General features: G+C 46.8%; 1 long non-coding RNA gene across 1 annotated transcript in view; it reads right to left on the bottom strand.

Annotated features, from left to right (window-relative positions):
• Positions 1 to 19,082, bottom strand: part of LOC148525083 (uncharacterized) — a 132,206-nt gene extending 113,124 nt beyond the window's left edge. Inside the window, exon 1 of the long non-coding RNA XR_015878314.1 lies at positions 18,921 to 19,082. This is a non-coding gene — a long non-coding RNA (uncharacterized LOC148525083). The remainder of the gene's footprint in view (positions 1 to 18,920) is intronic.
• Positions 19,083 to 19,519: the final 437 nt, after the last annotated feature.

Raw genomic sequence — 19,519 nt, 5'->3', positions numbered from 1 at the left:
AGCCGGACAGTCGGAATCGAAGGATGCCTCAAATGAATCCGCCCAGTGCTCCATAGCTCTGGCAACCCAGCAAATGGCCATAGCCGGCCGCGCTGCCCCCCCCCCCCCGCAAGGGAATAAGTGGACTTCAGGCAGATCTCTACCTTGCGGTCCGTAGCATCCTTAAGGGAGGACATGGATGGCATTGGTAATGTGGCACTACGGACAAGACGTGTCATATGAGAATCCACCTGTGGAGGGGATTCCCACTTAGCAAAATAATTATCCGCGAACGGATAAGCCACCGCCAGACGCCTCTGCGGCTGGTATCGCTTGCCAGGCTGTTTCCACGCCTCCTCTAAATGGTCCACCAACTGACCCGAAAGAGGAAAGACTGTGGCGTCACCCTTCACATCCTTAAAAAAGGCATACTTTGATTTAGCCACTGGGGGAACTTCGTCCTCAATCACCAAGGCTGTGCGGACTGCCCGAATAAGTCCAGGAATATACACCTTGGACCTAGCGTCTGCGTCCTTAGTACGGAGAGGTTCCTGATCGTAAGGATCCAGAATCTCCCCATCATCAGACGTCCCCTCGTCATCCTCATAAGGAGCCGACAGAGACGCCACCGGCCGTTTATGTGGCCGCATCACAGACTCCCCTTGCAACACATCCGACAAGTGCTGTACAGAACTCGTCAGGGAGTTAACCCACGCCGGCTCCTGAGAAACCGGGAGAGGGGAAATAGGGAGACTGCGGGGTACCACCAATTGTCTTGGGAAATCCTGCATGGGTGACGACACCACAGATTGCTGGGACAAACCCATCTGCGTAAACGCGGGCTGCGGAGCTAACTGGCCCACTAAGGTTGTAAGCGTCTGAGCGAAACAAGCCCAGGGAGGCTCCTGTACCGGTGCTGTAACTGTAATAGGCCGCGCCAACGACAAACACTGCCGGCAGAGGCCCTCCGCGCTACCCTCCCCCTCCGCTAAAGGTACTTTACACGTAGTACACTGTAGCCGGAGAGGAAAGTCACTTTCAGACATGATGGTAGAAAGTATGTGACCCCTCTCACCAATTGTTTTAAAAAGGCGAGAGACCACCCTGCAGCACCGCACCGCACCGCAAGGGCTTTAGCAGAAAGAACAGGGACAGTAATAAGGCTGACAGTCAGAAATGGAAAGTACAGGCAGCAGCGCTAGCACAGTCACATACAATGCAAAGAAACTCAATTCCTGCACTAACCAGCGCTGATAAATCAACTACACAGACAGAGTCTGGTAGGACACAGCGCTGCATACACAGACCTGACCACAGCGGAGGAGAGGTATGCGGGGGGACCCAGACCACGATGCCTCCGTCCAGACTTCCAGCAGCGTTCACCATGCGTTCTTGAAGATGGCCGCCGAGGAGCAGAGAGGAGGCTGGCCTGGGGGAGGAGCACTGCCACAGGGCCAGTCGGCGTGTTGCAGAGAGGGCTGTGTGCAGCGGGGGAGGCGCCGGCTGTGAGACAGGGAAGGCGCGCTCCCCTGGCATGCATTTAACCCCTGGGACGCCGCAGCGCTACCGCTCTGCCGCGGTCCTGCAGTCCCAGGGGGGTAGTGGAAGCGCAGGTTAGTACCTGGCTCCACGCTGCAGCCAGTCCCCAGGGAGCCCCCTGCCTGGGGACTTTTGGACCATGTATCAGCGGGGACCCACCGCGGGACCCCGCTGCTTACCTTGCTGCCCCCCTTGAATCCGGCCATGGTCCTAAACATCTGGGGTCACCCCTAGCTGTGACCCAAGTTGCTCACCAGCATCCCCGGATCGGTACCGGTGGGGGTGTAGGGAAGACAGCATGGACGTCAAAACTGACTGTCCATGCTGTACTTCCAGATGTGCAGCCACAGGTGCAAAACGAAAACTTCAGGGGCTCTTCATGGCCCCCCTCTAACAGGTGCCTCCGACTCCGGCCGGGCACCGAACTAAACTGAGATGCCTTGGCTCGGGGGCGGGGTATAGGAGGGGGACCCTAGTGCATCCTGGGAGGCTGAAAGCTTAACTCTATGGTGCACGATGACTGACGTCACACCTATACCCCAAGGTATCCTGTGGATACCCTATGGACCCTGAAGTAGAAATAGCGATTTTGCACTTCTTCTCGCCACCTATTCATAGGCAAATCTTTTTCGCCTTTTACATTGCATTGCGTTTTCACGTACGCAAAAAGTGTTTGCAATTGAATACGGCGATACTTTTCCGCCTGGCGAAATCCACAGGTGGAGATAATTATTTCACTTGTGATTCTGTGAGACCTGGAAAACATGCACTGTTTGGAGTCCTGAGGACTTAGGTTGAGAACCTGTGGGTTAATCAATTCCAAGTATCTGGTAAAAGAAACATGCATCCGTAAATGGATACAGAAATTATTTTATTTCATTTATTATCTGCCAAGCAATTGTGAAAGGTATTTCCTGTCCGTGCTGATCAGCTCCGCAACTTTCTGACTGTCTGAGCTTGTCAGATGTGTTCTACTTGCCTGCTGGTCAGGATGTACTTAGTGTCAAAGTGAGATGACCCTGGGCTGTTTCCTCAGTACAGAATATTTCCTAACTGCATGACCCCAGGCCATCCTTTACACTTCAGCTATTGTATCGATCTACTTTTCTCATTTTTTTAATAGTTTCATTTATAACTGGAGACCTTTAATTTAATGCATTTTAAGGAGAATATAGCTCCATGGCTGGTGGAGCATTGCAATCACACCTCCTCACGGGGCCTGTGAGTAGCACAAGAGGAGGTGCTCTCAAAACTTGTATTTTCTTTTCCTGACACCTCTGTCCATTGCCACATTGTCTCGTTCCTATTTGATATTGCAAAAGAACTCAAAGATCTTGTAGACGCTACTACAGCAGAGTTGCCGACTTTTAGCTCCCTCCTTCTGGGAGGGAGCTGTCGGGCTTCCTCAGCAGGGGGGCATGCCGTGTCAAAAGCGGGTGTGTTCTGCGAATCACGCATCAACGGGGGTAGAGCATGGGCATGACAGCGCGATTGCGTCATCGCTGCCCCGCCCCCTCTTCACAATGCCGAGATTAATGGCATTGTGAAGCATGGGGCGGGGCCACAAAGATGCGATTCAGCGTGAATCGTGTCACTGCCTCCCCCCCTGCTGCCGAGGTTTATACTGTATTCGCGGGGGCAGGGGGCCAGATGGGTCGCCGGGGTCAGGGAGGCTTGCCTGCCTTTCTGGGGGGCCGGGAGCGGCCCCCGATTTTCGGGAGGCTCCCACCCGAATCGGGAAGGTAGGCAAGTATGTACCACAGTAGTCATACACGAAACATAAAATAATCTATTCATCAACTGATGATGTGTTGCTGCCACTGTAGTTTAGTTTGAGCTAGGATTACCATACACTGTAATTACTAATTGGGGCAATTGATCAGCCTAACATGGCTTTTGAAAAGCCGTTGTATTTGTGTACCCTAGCATTCCCACTTTCACCACTAATAGTAGCCATAAAAGTTTACACTGCCGGGTCTTGTCCCGGGAGGCTTACTGCATCCAAGGATGCAGATGCAGAGGGATCCGAATGGATCATCTTCGCATACTGGATCACTTTTCTATAGAAAGTAGCAGGGTTCAGGGAACCAATGCCATCTGGAGTTACTAGTCTACAGGTGCATACACACGGGACGAATGGCTCCATGAACGAAATCGTCCCATGTGTCCCCGGCAGGGGTGTGCTCAGTGTCGTTAATGGCACTGAGCAGAAACACTGAACGAAATCAAGAACGATTTTGTTCAGTGCCAGCCTCCCTCCCTCATCCCTGAACATGTTCAACCTGACATTATTGTCAGGTTGGACGGGAGGCTCGGGCGATGAACAATAACTACCAACTACAAACGGGAGCGTGCATTGGTAGTTATCGTTCATTGTTTTGGGGCAGAAACTGGACGATTTTTTTGGACGACTGAATGATAAGGATATCGTTATCCTTCAGTCGTCCAAAAAAAAAAATTGTTGCGTGTGTATGCGCCTTTACTCACAGTCAAGGTCTGAAAACAAAACATTTTTCAGAGCTTGATTAATAATGTGTGTGCACGTGAGGCTCATCTGGACCTCTGTGCTCTCAGGAAAGATCACTGATGTTTAACGGACACATTCATTTTGATGAATAAGCCCCTTTATGTCAATTATTTCCTTACTATGGTGAACCAAATTCAAATAATCATAAATACTCTGTTAATGAAGGCAAATATTAAAGGAAGGCAAACCAAAATGTCCCATGAGCAAGCTGATAATGTACCATCAAAGGCTGGAGAAAAAGCCTACCCGGCCCCACAATGGCACAATGCATCGACTACTCAAACTGTGTAATATACTGTCTGTACTTGCTCTAGCTACTATGAAAATCATTCTTCCTATAAAAAAATCCAGACTATTTTAAAAGTATTTATTGCTAAATTTAGATAATCTGACAATGACTTTCCGCGTTGGGATTCCCACAGCCTGATTTCACTTACAGTACAATGAAGTTGACAACATGATATGTGTTGATAGATCACCGGCATATAACACATTATGATCAGATGTGCTCTGTGCCTGAGTTGCAGGGGTTAAGTTTGACAGGATAAGTATTATTCTTGAGATGAGTGCGGAAAGCTGCACGTTAACCCATGCTGGTGTGCGGAATGGTCCACTCACATCACTTTTCTTCCAAGGAATCAGATTGGTGACAGTTGTGCTGCCTCTGCTACACAGCTATGACAGGTAATTAGTCTCCGGGGAATATAAAAATGGAAACTGCTAGTTTCTATAGTAATGCATGAAATATACTGTAGGCAGGTGATCTTTCCCTTGGACAACCCCAAGCTGATTACAGAATTAATTTAAAATCTGGTTCAGCTACACATAGATACCTGGCACAGGAATATATAGCTACCCTGTTAATTATAGGGACACATTTCTATGGTGTCTTTACAATAAGATTATTATACTGTACAGTCCATGGGCTGCCTCCCGTGCATAACTGCTCCACTACTAAAACACAAATGAGGAACTGTTGAGACTTGATACAACAGTGTAGCTGGAGTTTATATGCACTTATATACATAGTAAAAACACACACCATTATATATTCATAAAACAGGGCCTGATTCAACTTGGATCGCTATTGCTATTGCAGCTGCGATTACGCACACTCAGTTCAACTGCGACAGTATGCCAATTCATTGCGATCGCTATGCCGCCGCAGCACTACAGAAGAGCACCCACTTTACCTTACACACATCCGTTATGTTTAGCAATACTGCGAAAACATTGGTACAATCGAGCACCATCACAGCCTCACACACACTTGCACAAGGTCAGACCTTACTCGAAAATTGCTAACATCAGCGCACGCTATAAAGCCTCAGGCTGCGTAGGGCATCGCAGTGGATAATTTATGCACATCCATGCAACGGTGTTCTAACACACTGGCACACCTGCATTTTGCCGACCCCCCCCCCCCCCCCATTACCACCCACAAACGGCACTTCCTTCCAATCACTCTGCAATGGGTCTGCGTAGTCATTGCAATTGCAGTCCCGATCGCAGTGGCTCATTTGCGCACGCACACGCATGCGCAGAACACAACAATCGGCCGATTGTGTGCGTATTAGCAACCGCGATCCAAGCTGAATCAGGCTCACAATGCACAAACACACAGTGTTGTTTAAGTGTCAGGCAAAGGTGCAAATCTGCAGTGAAACAATAGCAACTGGTCAGCAATGACCTCTTACCGCTCTAGTGCAGTGAATACGATGAGAAAAACAACTCATTAATTGCAGTGGTTTCATGGCAGACTGATGATGCTAGAAGAACCCTCACTTTGTATTTTTCTTATAGAGAATCAATATTTGCATAATATGGTTTATGAAAATTATATTATATATACAAACTATTTCCTAAGCATATATTGCTCTATAAATATTCCACAAACTTTTTAACCACCTAATGACTTATCCCCTTTAGGGATGTCAGAAAAATATAATATGTGCCAATGCCACAAATAAATACAGGGAGAAACACTGACATTGCAATTGTGCAAACTAGCTCTGTCATTTACTCTTGTGTACAAGTGTACCATCGATGGCTGAAACCATCCAATGGTTTAGAAATGATGACTACTATTAGGCAACAAATGCAAAAATGGAACCATACTATGCTGCCCTATTGATGACTATGCCTACCCTGGATGAAGAGCAATGCCCCCCCTACATGGCACAGATCTCCGCAAAGTCAACTGTAAATATATTTCAGTACAGACATGGCCATGCCCCCCTATAGAGCCAAGAGCCATAAAATATCTAGGTGACTGATATTTATGCCCAGTACTCATGTCCTCTTGCCAATTGTAGTGCCCTACAAATCTGCCATGACAGGCTTAGATAAACCATCAGCAAAGTAGCCCCTTATAGTACACTGAAATCTAGGCCAATGCATATTGTCAATGCCTATTCTGCTTCAAGTGAACCTCTTCTGCTTTTTTCCTTAGATGCTAAAATAAAATGATGAACCGTGCCAATGTAACAATAATGGAAGAAATTGGTATATCATTTATTGCTGCATCTAACAACATAAAAATATATTTTATATATTTTTATGTTGTGAGATGCAGCAATAAATGATTTTATGCTATTTTCAATTAAATCCGTATACAGTCATATTTTTATCCATATCTAGTGAGAGGATCGGTATGATTTACCGCCGGACTGCATCCTAGCGAGCAGGCCCGAATCAGGTACTATGGCCCCTATTTAACCACGAAGCTAAATACCGTCGGATTTTTTGGTTTAGTATCACTGTGATACTAATGAAAAACCCACTGGTATTTATCAATACTTACCTCTCCAGCGATGTCCCGCAAAGTCCTCCTCCTCGGCGAGGTTCTCAGCTCACCTGCTGGCAGCCTAACGCTGCCAGCGACGGGCACCAGTGTAATGAGCATGGCACTGGGACCCGGCAGTGCCTGGAAGGCTTTACTGAAGCTGGAAAGGCACCGCTAGGTCTCCATTGCTGGTAATGGGGACCGCATCGCACTCGCCATCTAAAAGATGGCGAGAGCGATGCTTGACAAACAGCAGTAATCTTAGATTACCGCTGATGTTAAAGCCAGAAAGGAAAGCATAACCCTTTTAGCAATTTGCAGATGATGTTCTTCTGATACACTTAGGTCCTTACCGCACTTACATGTGGTGCCGGAGGATTTTATGAATGTGTCCTATTATAAATTGAATGGATCTAAAATGGAAGTCCTTCCCCTCGGATCTTTTACAATCTTTAGGTACTGAGTACTCATATGATTGGCCAGGATAGAAGCCTTAAAATACTTTGGGATCCAGATCACCCCTAAAGTCTCTGACTTGATTTCATGTAATTACTCCCCTCTTCTACGTAAACTCTCACTGATTACACTAGATTGGAGGTTACAGAATGTATCGTGGATAGGCCGTATTGCTGCATTGAAAATGGTTATACTTCCCAAGGTATTCTACTTGTTTAGAATTATTCCCTTATTGGTTCCCAAATACTTGTTACACAAATTCAACACTATTTCATTAAATATATATGGAAAGGTAAGAAACCCAGATTAGCCAGGAGATCTTTGTCCCTCCCAAAATCTGAAGGTGGACTTGCATTCCCAGATCTATATCTTTATCAACTTGCATGTTTACTAACCCAAATGGGGGCGTGGTTTACTAAAGAAAACCCCAAATCTTGGGTTATGTTAGAATGTGGCATGATATCCCCATTCCCTCTAACTGACATGCTGTGGTTACCATCTGCTATTAATATTTATACTGTCACCCGCTCATCTGTGGTACAGGCCACTTGAAAGGCCTGGTTTGATTTGGTCTCTATGAGGTTTCCCTTCCCTCCACTGATTTTTTCTTGACGGGTTTGGCCCTCCTAATCCCAGATTTGTCATTTGATTCCTGGACAGCTGGAGGAGAGCTTTTTTTTAGGTGAGGTCACATTATCAGGTATTTTGCTGTCATACACTCAGCTTCAGACACAGGAGCTGATTCAGACCCGCTCGCTATGATGCGAACCCTCGCAGCTGGCCGATAGTAGCAATGCGCGTTTTGGAACCAGTGTGAGAGATCAGGATGCATTCGCTCGCTGCGCATAAACAGCCCAGCAGAGTGATTGACAGGAGAAGCCGTTTGTGGGTGGTGATAGGGGCTGGCCACTGAAAACGGGGGAGTGGAGGTTCGAACGCAGGAGTGAAAGAGTGTTTCAACGCCGTTTCAGAGGCGTGCATAATTAAAAAGCAGCGTCATAGTACACGTCACTTGGTGGGATTTCACTCTGAAGTGATCGCAGTGCTTGCAGCAGGGTATAGTCAACCTCAAGCGCTGCGAGCACATCCAATGATGCTCGATGTACCAATGTTTTCATGGACTTCCAGGAGTTGAAGTGCGCAAGTGGGCGTCTTAAGAATGGCTGGTGGGCGTCTGCATACACTAAGTGATCGCACGCCAAGACATAGTGGGCGTGCTAATGCCTTGCGATCGCCTGCCTTGCTGGGCGTGCGCTGGATTTGCGTATGCAGGGTGCGAGCAAACGCATCTAGCGAGCGGGTCTGAATGAGCTCCACAGTTCTTACTTTCTCCCAGAGATATAATTGTTTACATTGACGACATTGGCTGTTTAGTATTACGCACTCTGCACACATTGGGCGGAATTCAGTTGTTTTCGCGGCCCACATCTCCCGTCTAAAGTGACAGAAGATTGCGGGCCGCTATGCAATTGTTCCAGATTTTCGTGCTGATCGCGCCCAAAGTGGTCGGGTTTAGCCGCATAAAGCAGCTAAACCCGACCAAAGTGCTGGGCGCGATCGCGAAAAGTGATGTTTGGGCGCCCAAACATGTCACTTTTCGCACATTTTAGCTCTCATCCCCCAGGGGCTGCGAGTTGAAATGTAGCGCTGGCAGCTGATCGTGCCCGACAGGAGCAAGAATTGAATAGCTCCGTCGGGCACGATGGGGGCAGGAATCAATTGAATTCCGCCCACTGTGTCTACAATACCAAAATATATTCAGGAATGGCTTATTAAAGCGGATAACAGAAGGGGTATAAAGCATACCTGCCGACTTTCTGGCTGCTCCTTCCGGGAGGGAGCAGCCAGATCGGTAGGACAGGGGGGGGCGTGGCCGGTACAAGGGGGAGTTGCCGGGCAGGTGACATCACTTGAAGGCGTGGTGGGGGCGGGGTCACGCGATCGCGTCAGTTTGGCCCCGCCCCCGCTATGCAATGCCGATAAAATAAACATTGTATAGCAGGGGGCAGGGCCAAAATGACGTGAATCGCATCACCGGCCCCCCCGCTGCGGGGGTTGCAGGGGTCATTGCGGGGGGGATAGAAGGGTTGGGCGGCAGCCGGGAGAATTGCCTGCCTTCCCAGGAGGTCGGGAGCGGCACCCGATTTTCGGGAGGCTCCCGACCAAATCGGGAGGGTAGGCAAGTATGGTATAAAGAGATGGTATAATCTCATTATCTGCTCTCCTAAACCATTAAAACTCTCTTCCCTAGTAAAATGGGAAACTGACCTCTCCTGTTTTTTGTTGGGAGATGATTGGCACTTAGTCTTTCAGACATGTTTTTGATTATCAAAATGTATATCTCACATGGAACAATTTTACAAACTCCTCCATCATTTATATTTAACACCTGTATTGTTACATTAATACTGTATGTGGCCATTTATTTCAAATCTATGTTGGCGCAACTGTGGGACTGTAGGTTCTCGATTTCATACTTTTGGTCTTGCCCAGCTATTTATAATCTTTGAACGTCAGTTTCTGCTCTTATTCCAAAGTTCTCGGATTCCAACTCACTCCATGTCCGTTGTTAGCCTTGTTTCATGTATATCGTGGAGACCTTTCCATTAATGATCGTTATGTAATGGGGCATATTCTAATAATGGGCGGAATTCAATTGATTCCAGACAGAGCGCCCGACAGAGCTATTCAATTCTTGCTCCTGTCGGGCGCGATCAGCTGCCAGCGCTACATTTCAGCTCGCAGCCCCTGGGGGATGAGAGCTGAAATGTGCGAAAAGTGACATGTTTGGGCGCCCAAACATCACTTTTCGCGATCGCACCCAGCACTTTGGTCGGGTTTAGCTGTTTTTCGCTGCTAAACCCGACCACTTTGGGCGCAATCAGAACGAAAATCTAGAACAATTGCATAGTGGCCCGCGATCTCCTGTCACTTTAGACGGGAGATGCGGGCTGCGAAAATAATTGAATTCCGCCCAATGACAAAACTTGTACTTGCCCAGCATTGGCGTTCGCCCTATGTCCTGAGTATAGAAGTCATTGAAAAAGCTGTGCAATCTCCCTATGAGTATGAAACAGCAGGATCCTTATACTCATTCTCAGTATCTCACCCTTTTATAGGCTGGTTTCAATGGAGCGAGTATTGAGCGAGGAAATCACCTGGGACACAGAGAGGGATTCCCCCATCTCTTTAAATGCGATATGAGTGAAGATCCTAACTTACTGTGTCACTCTTAGGGCCTGATTCAGAGTTGGGAATCAAGTGAGAAACAGAGTGTAACTAATCTTCTTGGTGAAACCATGCTGCACTGCAGGTGGGGCAGATGTATAATGTGCAGAGAGATTTAGATGTGGGAGGGGTGTGTCCAAACTGACATCTACATTGTAGTGAAAAAATAATGTTGTGCAGTATTTGTTGGCTACATGCAAAAGCAGCCAGTATTTACCCTACATGCTAAATAAAATGTATGTACAGTATTTGCACCCCTTGCATTGTTACATGGTTTGTCCTGGTTCACAGTTACTTGCTATATCTTACTCTATTCCCAAAGCTGAATTAGGCCCTTAGTTCCAGCCCTGAACCTTTTCGCTAAACTATATGTTGTATACTCTATTCCCTTGAGGTTGTTCTATATATAATATATTTTATAGCAATTCTTATAATTAGACGAGTATTACTGTTGCCAATATATTTATGTTGTTCCTTTATGTTATTGTGATCCTCTGTATAATACGGTTTCTACAATGTGTATACCCCCCCAGTCCTTCCCTTCCCTCTTTTTTATTTTTCCCTACCCTAACTGCATAAACTCAAATAAAAACGAATATTGAAAATAATAAAAAATCTTGGCCAATGCAAAGAAATACAAATGTTGGGACCAATCTTGATACCATTCTAAAATAATTACTTTTATTGCACTGACACAAATTGACTATAGATTAATTATGGCACAGTAATTCTCTCAGCATAGAATGACAAACACAATACACTCATACAATTAATGAACAATGACATGTACAAATCAGTTGAGACTCTTGACAGCAAATCAATTTAAAATTATATAAACAGCAATCTGACACACATTGACATGTCATAACATATAAAAAAGCTACATGCGCAGAAAAGACTCAGAAGGAACACTGCTAAAATTGTTCCACCACACTTGTGACTGCAAAAACAGGGAAGGACCAAACTGACCCAGAGCACAGAGCAGCCGAGAGGAAGGGCACTCACTCTTTGTCCTCTTTACCATAAAGTCCCCTGGATGTTAGCCAATCTTATGTAGCAGGTGTGCCTTTAAAATGTCCCCTTCCTTAGAGAAGAGATAGCTGCCTAGATTAACTGCTGCTACAAGCGCTGATTGGCTCACCATACATCCAATGAAGTACTAAGAAAACAACAGGGGTCATTTTAAATTATTAGTCTTGCTTCAGAGTTGATGGCTGGCAACAAAGCGTTGCAAATCTATATATTAATTCTATAAGGTTTTTTACTGTGAGACCTATTTTGAGAGAAAGGCTGACCGTAAAAATATGTTTGCAGTATCAAGAAAAGGTCTTACTGTGTAGATGTGCCAGTTGAAGAGAAAAATTAGATTGGGGCAACAGTTCAGGCATGGCAAAGCTGCAAAGTACCCAAGGTAAAATAGTGTGTTATAATGAGAGCATTCCCACTAACATGATTGGACACATTAGAGCACATGACTGTGCATTACTTCCCAATGGCCCCACACTTCCCAGCGTAACCGCTCACCAGAACTACTTCCAACTGTCACATGACCATATGTAAACAAATCCAACTGTAAACAACAGCATCAAACAGACACTACTCACAAGAAAGTAGCACATCCCTGCCTCACTGGCAAGGGCACATCCCTGCCTCACTGACGGCAGCACATCCCTGCCTCACTGGCAAGGGCACATCCCTGCCTCACTGACGGCGGCACATCCCTGCCTCACTGACGGCGGCACACCCCTGCCTCACTGACGGCGGCACACCCCTGCCTCACTGACGGCGGCACACCCCTGCCTCACTGACGGCGGCACACCCCTGCCTCACTGACGGCGGCACACCCCTGCCTCACTGACGGCGGCACACCCCTGCCTCACTGACGGCGGCACACCCCTGCCTCACTGACGGCGGCACACCCCTGCCTCACTGACGGCGGCACACCCCTGCCTCACTGACGGCGGCACACCCCTGCCTCACTGACGGCGGCACACCCCTGCCTCACTGACGGCGGCACACCCCTGCCTCACTGACGGCGGCACACCCCTGCCTCACTGACGGCAGCACACCCCTGCCTCACTGACGGCAGCACACCCCTGCCTCACTGACGGCAGCACACCCCTGCCTCACTGACGGCAGCACACCCCTGCCTCACTGACGGCAGCACACCCCTGCCTCACTGACGGCAGCACACCCCTGCCTCACTGACGGCAGCACACCCCTGCCTCACTGACGGCAGCACACCCCTGCCTCACTGACGGCAGCACACCCCTGCCTCACTGACGGCAGCACACCCCTGCCTCACTGACGGCAGCACACCCCTGCCTCACTGACGGCAGCACACCCCTGCCTCACTGACGGCAGCACACCCCTGCCTCACTGACAGTGAGGCACACCCCTGCCTCACTGACAGACATACACATTTATGTTGCATACTTGCCAATAATAATAATAATAATCTTATATATAAAATGCATTAGTTTGTTTGTCTGTCTGGTTATGCATTCGGACACCCCTGCCAGGGCCGTAGGGAAAGTGGTGCGGCCGGTGCCTTCGCACAGGGCAGAATCCTGCAAGGTCACCAGCCGCTACCTGCCTGGCTCCAGAGGTCTGCAGGAAGAGACCTCCTGGAGTGCTACGAGGCGCTAAAGAAATCCCCGCCCTCAACCAGTCGGCGGGTGAAAAGGTATGCGCTTACGGGGAGGAGGGGGCGGGGGGGAGTGAGAGGGGAGGCAGTGCAGCACAGAGCACACTGCTGTCCTGCAACGGCGCTGACCCCTGCACAATTGGGATTAAACACTAATGGTCAGGCCTACCAATAGTCTACGCTGGGCAAAACTTTGATCCGGGGAGCCTGTTCTGGGCCTTCTACTGGATGGATTTGGATAAAAACTTCAGAGGAATGTCAGTTGGTCTGGGATGCCTAATGGAGTGGTTGGGATCCCGGTCGGACCTCACGGCGTAGTGCGCTGGGCAGAACTTTGACCCAGGGAGTCTGTTCTGGGATTTCCACTGGATGGATTTGTACAACATCACATAATAAAACTTAATTACTTGAAGATTTAAACCCGGACAACGCCGAGTACTTCAGATAGTCCAATAATAAATATAGGACTGAATACTGGAAGAAAAGAGAATTAAGCAAGGTTCCTAACAAAAAAAAAGGGTGTTGAGGGCTGGGGGGCAAATGACTGTTTAATATATTATTTTTTTTTTTTTTGGAATGCATAATGTGTGAATTATTGGGTTCATTTGTATTGTTAGGTCAATAATAACAGACTTATTTTATTTGCCATTGGCCTTTAAGCACATGAGAAATTAGTGTAGAATCTGTATTTCCCATTTCCTCTTTCACATACAATGGAGGCCAAAACTCAGATTGTAGCATTAGTCAAAATGTCATGCGGCAATATATAACTAATTGCCCCCACTATAAAGTATCTGGTTAATCGTAGTGCCTGGTGGGATTCACTCGCCAATCTTCCATGGTCTGATACTTAAATACAACTGATAAGCATCAATTATTTTCTACGATAGCTGCTACAAAGTGCATCTCTGGTACAGGACAAGTGTAACAGAATCACATTATTACCAAAGGAATCTTTCCATCTTCTGACCCTCAGTGACCCAATGCAGAGAGCCTGTTATTCTGTAAATCACACCCTCTACTCAGGTTAAACACATAGCTTGACCTCTATTTTCATTCGGTTTAGTGTGTACTGTATATATTAACAACCCTTTTATTCCAGCAGATATTTTTATTGGGGTCAGGTTTCGTGTGATATTCAATATTAAAGATACCTTGAATTCCTGCAGCTCTAAATTCAATTTTTTTTCCTTTTTAGCGTGTAATTATTGACTGAGAAATCTGTTGTATTAGGGCCTGATCGGAGGTGTATGCATATCATGCTCGTCTGTGATTTTGTATGTATTCGCAACAGCGAAAGTACGCCAAACCCATTTTCAGCGTTCACCTTCTATAATAGTGTGCGGCATACTGAGTAAACCCTGACAAAACCACTTCTATTAGCGGAGCACAATGCAAATCCGCTGGCAGGATAGAACACTCCACCATCGACCCCTCGTGCAACCTATGGGTCACGCAGTGTTTACGTCTCAACATCCCTCAACAAATGGCCTCTGTGGCTGCATTGCTGCGTAAGAGAGTGCAGTTGCATTACACACCCATGGCAGTATGGGTTTATCGGACCTTTCCCGTAAGTGGAACATCCATCAACGATGCAAACATCGGCACTGCGTACACCTCTGAATCAGGCAGATAATCATTTTTGTTTAGAGTATCAACATGTATTTTTAATTCTAAGATAAGGGGGGTATCCACTAGACGATAAAGTTGAACGATAATGATAAAATCGTTCGATAATCGTTCGATAATCGTTCAAACATCGTTCGAACATCGTTTGAACATCGTTTGCTAATCGTGCAGTAATTGTTTCTAACGATGTACGATGCGCGCTCCCGCTGGTCGTTTGATCATCTCCTCCATCGACTGAACATGCAGGTCAATTTCACTTGATTGCTTACAAATCGTTTACACATCGTTCACGCTGAACGATCAAACGATGAACCACTGTCTGCCCACTATAGCTGAAAGCTCTCAATCACAGATTAAAACAACATAGTTTATTGTTAGATCTTTTGCAAATCGTTTGCAAATCCTTTGCAAATCTTTTGCAAATTGTTCAGAGTGGAAGATCATATTTCAAGGGAAACTTCAAGGGAAAATCGTTAAGAGGTTGGACAGGGATAAAATCGTCTAGTGGATGCCCCCCATAAGGTTCCTTTAAGTGGATTTTCTTAGGGGCAGATGTATTAAACTCTGGAAAGTGATAAATTAAAGAGTGATAAATTACCAACCAATCAGCTCCTATCATTTTTCAAACACAGCCTGTAACATGATCGTTAGGAGCTGAGTGGCTGGCAGTTTTTCACTCTCTCACTTTCCAGAGTTTAGTACATCTCTCCTTTTAAATACTGGTTAGACAATATTAAGGGACATACTGTACAGTAGCCTTTTTGAAAGGTAGTTGCTCAGGTGTCTATACTCTATTCACACCAAAAACCCAGGTGCGACCCGGGATTTTGAACACGGGTCAGTCCCGGATGAGACCTAGGTCAGACCCCGTTTACACTGCACCTTCGACCCAGGTTATACCCGAGCAGGCCGGGTTTAGCAGGATCTGTCCTGCTAAACTTGTGAGTCATAAAAAGTGGGTGGTGACTGCTCCACAGCCACCAATCAGCTAATTTTAGGCATGACACGGGTCGTATAACCTGAATCTGATCGTTCACACTGCACCTTGACCCATTTTGTGCCCATGTCCAACCCTGGTCGCTACCTGGGTTGGATTCACAGGTCACTTGACCTGGTTTTTTTTACAATGATCTTTTCATACTCAGCTGCGATCCGGGTCGACCCGGCAATAACCCAGGTTATTTCGGCAGTGTGCAAGTGATATAATGTGTACTGTAGAATGCATTGCAGTTCGGGCATTGTCTGCTAAATTATAACCTATCTTCTCAACAGTAGCGGTCATGTGTCTAATATCCCTGGGTTACATTTTTCTCCACATATAAAAATGTTACCATAAATCTCTTATGAAACAAAGGGAGTGCCGAGCCAGGCAATTCACTTCTGCCCCAAATCATGTGCTTAGCAGGCAAGTAATCACATCATTTACCTAATGAGGGTGTTGATGAATTGCTTGCTAGTCTTTGGCATCTATGAATGATGCACAGCCAGAATTAGGATAGCAATACAAATGGTGACAGTCTTACCTTTCTAGAAAAAAAAAAAAAGTACAGTAATGTACAGTACAAGCTCCAATTTCTGCAGGTCTATTACTCCAATTTTACTATTAGAAGATTCATAAAAACTAAACACACATAAAGTTGTCAGTTACACATTATAGAAAAGAAAGGACACAAGTCCATCACTTTAAGTGGCATATTTATTAAATAAAAAACTTTTTTTTGTGTGTCCAGCCCCCGATATTAAAGATTCCTTTTTGCTGCAATTCGCTATTTATTTTGGGAATGTCATTTGATAAATATACCCATTAAACATTTTACAAACTCAAATTATGTTGATCCAGGGGGAGGCAAACCCCAAGTGTGATAGCTGTTAGATTAGTGGGGAAAAGAATCCTGTCCTGATTCCAAAAATAGCAATCTGATGAATTCTCTAGATCAATCCCCCATTTAATGTCCACTACTATGTATAACTATAGAAACCATTGGTTGCAAGTTTGGCTTCCAATGCATGTTTTTTTTTAATTCTTTTAGTAATGTGATATCAGAAGCTCATGTGGTAAGGACAGCCACAGCTTAATAGCCTTAGGCAGGCCTAGCCAACCTGTGGCCCTCCAGCTGTTTTGAAACTACAAGTTCCAGCAAACCCTACCACCAACCAGCTGGTTAAGCATGCTGGGATTTGTAGTTTTACAACAGCTGGAGAGCCACTGGTTGGACAGGCCTGCCTTAGAGTAAAGAAAGAACCCTTTCCAATGCTGGGAAAATGTTTCTTTCATTCGCAACAGATGATTCCATGACTTCGGAATTTGAATAGATTTATATTATACATCAGGGATGGTTCTAGACCATGTGGAACTCAGGGTGCAAGTTTCCTTGGCGCCCACCAGCCGCCTGTGTATACAGGTTTGTGTATTATGTTTTTCACTTTACAATAACCATACTCTACAACAGACATGTCAAACTCAAAATAACAACCGGGCCGAAAATTCAAGGTCTTAGAGTGTGTGGGTCGCAACAAGATAAAGTCTTATATGCAAATTTTAAAGGTTTATTATTAATAAAAACCAATGCAGTGCCCCCTGTAGTAGTGCCCGTTATGCAATTCCCCCCTGTATTAGAGCCCCTTATGCAATGCCCCCTGAATTTGTGCCCATTATGCAAAGCCCCTTATGCAGTTCCCTAGTAATGCCCCTTATGTTGTGCCCCCAGTAATGTCCCTAGTAGTGACCCTTATACAGTGCCCTCAGTAATGCCCCTTATGCAGAGCCCCCAGTAATGTCCCTAGTAGTGCCTCAGTAATGCTCCTAGAAGTGCACCTTATGCAGTGCTCCCAAAATGCCCTGGGGCTCCTTTCAATCCAATAATGACATCACTCCAAAAAGGAAATGGCATTCACAGATGTTCAATGCATAATAACAACTGGGTGTATTCAAGCAACGTTTCGGGGTGCAACCCCCTTTCTTAAGCTATCACCAGTGCATAATAACAACTCATGAAGCAGAGGTGTGTGTGTGTGGTTGCAGCATCATAGTTATACCACCCCTGTACTACCATGGCCTTAAAGAGGCTTGGGCACTCAATCCCCTTCATCTGACTGTTCCATTCCCCATCAATCCCCTTCTCCAACCTATTATTTATTGATGTTCAATTGTGAACGTCAATGTAACTAATATAGTGACATTGTACCTATTTAATCTTGTATGTGGATCTGTCCTATGTTTGGTGCTATGGAACAGTTGTGGCACTATTGATCGTATTCTGAGGGACTTTGCTGCCAACTTCTTCCTAATAACTCCTGACAGGGCTGGTTTAAGGTCTGTGGGGGGGCCCTGGGCAACAAACATGTGGGGGCCCCTATTAAATGTGATGAACTGGGGGTATGTGCAATGGGTACCTTATGCAGAGCCCCCAGTAGTGTCAGTGCCCCGCATGTAGAGCCCACAGTAGTGGTGCCCTTTATGCAGTGCACCCAGTAGTAGTGACCCCAGGAGTGGTGCCCCTTATGCAGTACCCCCTATGCAATACTCCCATAAGTAGTGCCCCTGTAGTCATGAACCCCGGTAGTCAAGACCCCTGTGGAAGTGTGCCCAATAGTAATCCCCTAGAAGTAATGCCCCCTGTATAAATGCCCCCAGTAGTAATACCCCTGTAGTTGTGCTCCCAGTAGTAATGCCCCCAGTTGTAATTCCCCCTGTATAAGCGCCCCCAGTAGTAATGCTTCTGTATAAGCGCCCCCAGTAGTAATGCTTCTGTATAAGTGCCCCCAGTAGTAATGCTTCTGTATAAGTGCCCCCAGTAGTAATGCTTCTGTATAAGTGCCCACAGTAGTGCTTCTGTATAAGTGCCCACAGTAGTAATGCTTCTGTATTAGTGCCCCCAATAGTAATGCCCCATCTGTAGTAGTGCCCCGCCTTCAAGTAGTAGAGCCTCAAATAGTAATGCCCCCAATAGTTATGCACCCCCCACCCCCACCCGGGCAATGTCTCCAGTAGTAATGCCCCCCCTCGAGTAATGTCCCCAGTAGTGATGCCCCCCGTTATGCCCCCAGTAAGCAGCTTGCACGCAAAAAATTAGAGTGTGAGAGAGAAAGAGTGTGTGTGTGAGTCCCTGTATCCGCAATAGCACACTGACCAGTATGCAGCGTCTTCACAAGAAGCACAGGGCGGGAGGGCAGGATGCGGCGTTCTCCTCTCCTCATGCGGCGTCCTCCTCTCCTCACACGGCGTCCTCCTCTCCTCATGCCGTATTCACGGAGCAGCAGGGGCGCGGAACAGACAGAGGTGAGGGCGTCTACCTCTCCTCTCCACGTCTGCGCAGGGCGCGAAAGGGCAGGGGGCGTGACCGTCAGCGGTGATTGACGGCTCAGCATCAGCAATGGCTTATGGGAGGAGCTGCTCCCCCGTCGGCCATGTTTAATGTAATACATACATTAACACTGCCCAATCGGAGCTGAGCTCCGTTCACGGCAGGGGGGAGAATGAAGGCGACCTGGGCTGCATAATATATAGAGTTGGGCACACATAGTGGGGCCGCATTAGGGGGCCCATTTATTAATGATCACATTTTGTAATGCGATCAGGGCATCCAGTACCGCCCGTGATCGCATGCGATCATACCAGCCGGATGTATGATCGGCACATGCAGGGAGACGGGCTCTGAAAGGAGCCCGTCCTGCGATGTGGGCGGAGTGCATATGGGGCTGCTGCGCAGATCTGGGAGATCCCTCCGCC

The sequence above is a fragment of the Taudactylus pleione genome, unplaced genomic scaffold, assembly GCF_031769625.1.
Source record: "Taudactylus pleione unplaced genomic scaffold, aTauple2 ptg000113l, whole genome shotgun sequence".
NCBI lineage: Eukaryota > Metazoa > Chordata > Amphibia > Anura > Myobatrachidae > Taudactylus > Taudactylus pleione.
Note: the sequence above shows the minus strand (reverse complement) of the source record. Positions and strands in the feature narration are given on the sequence as shown.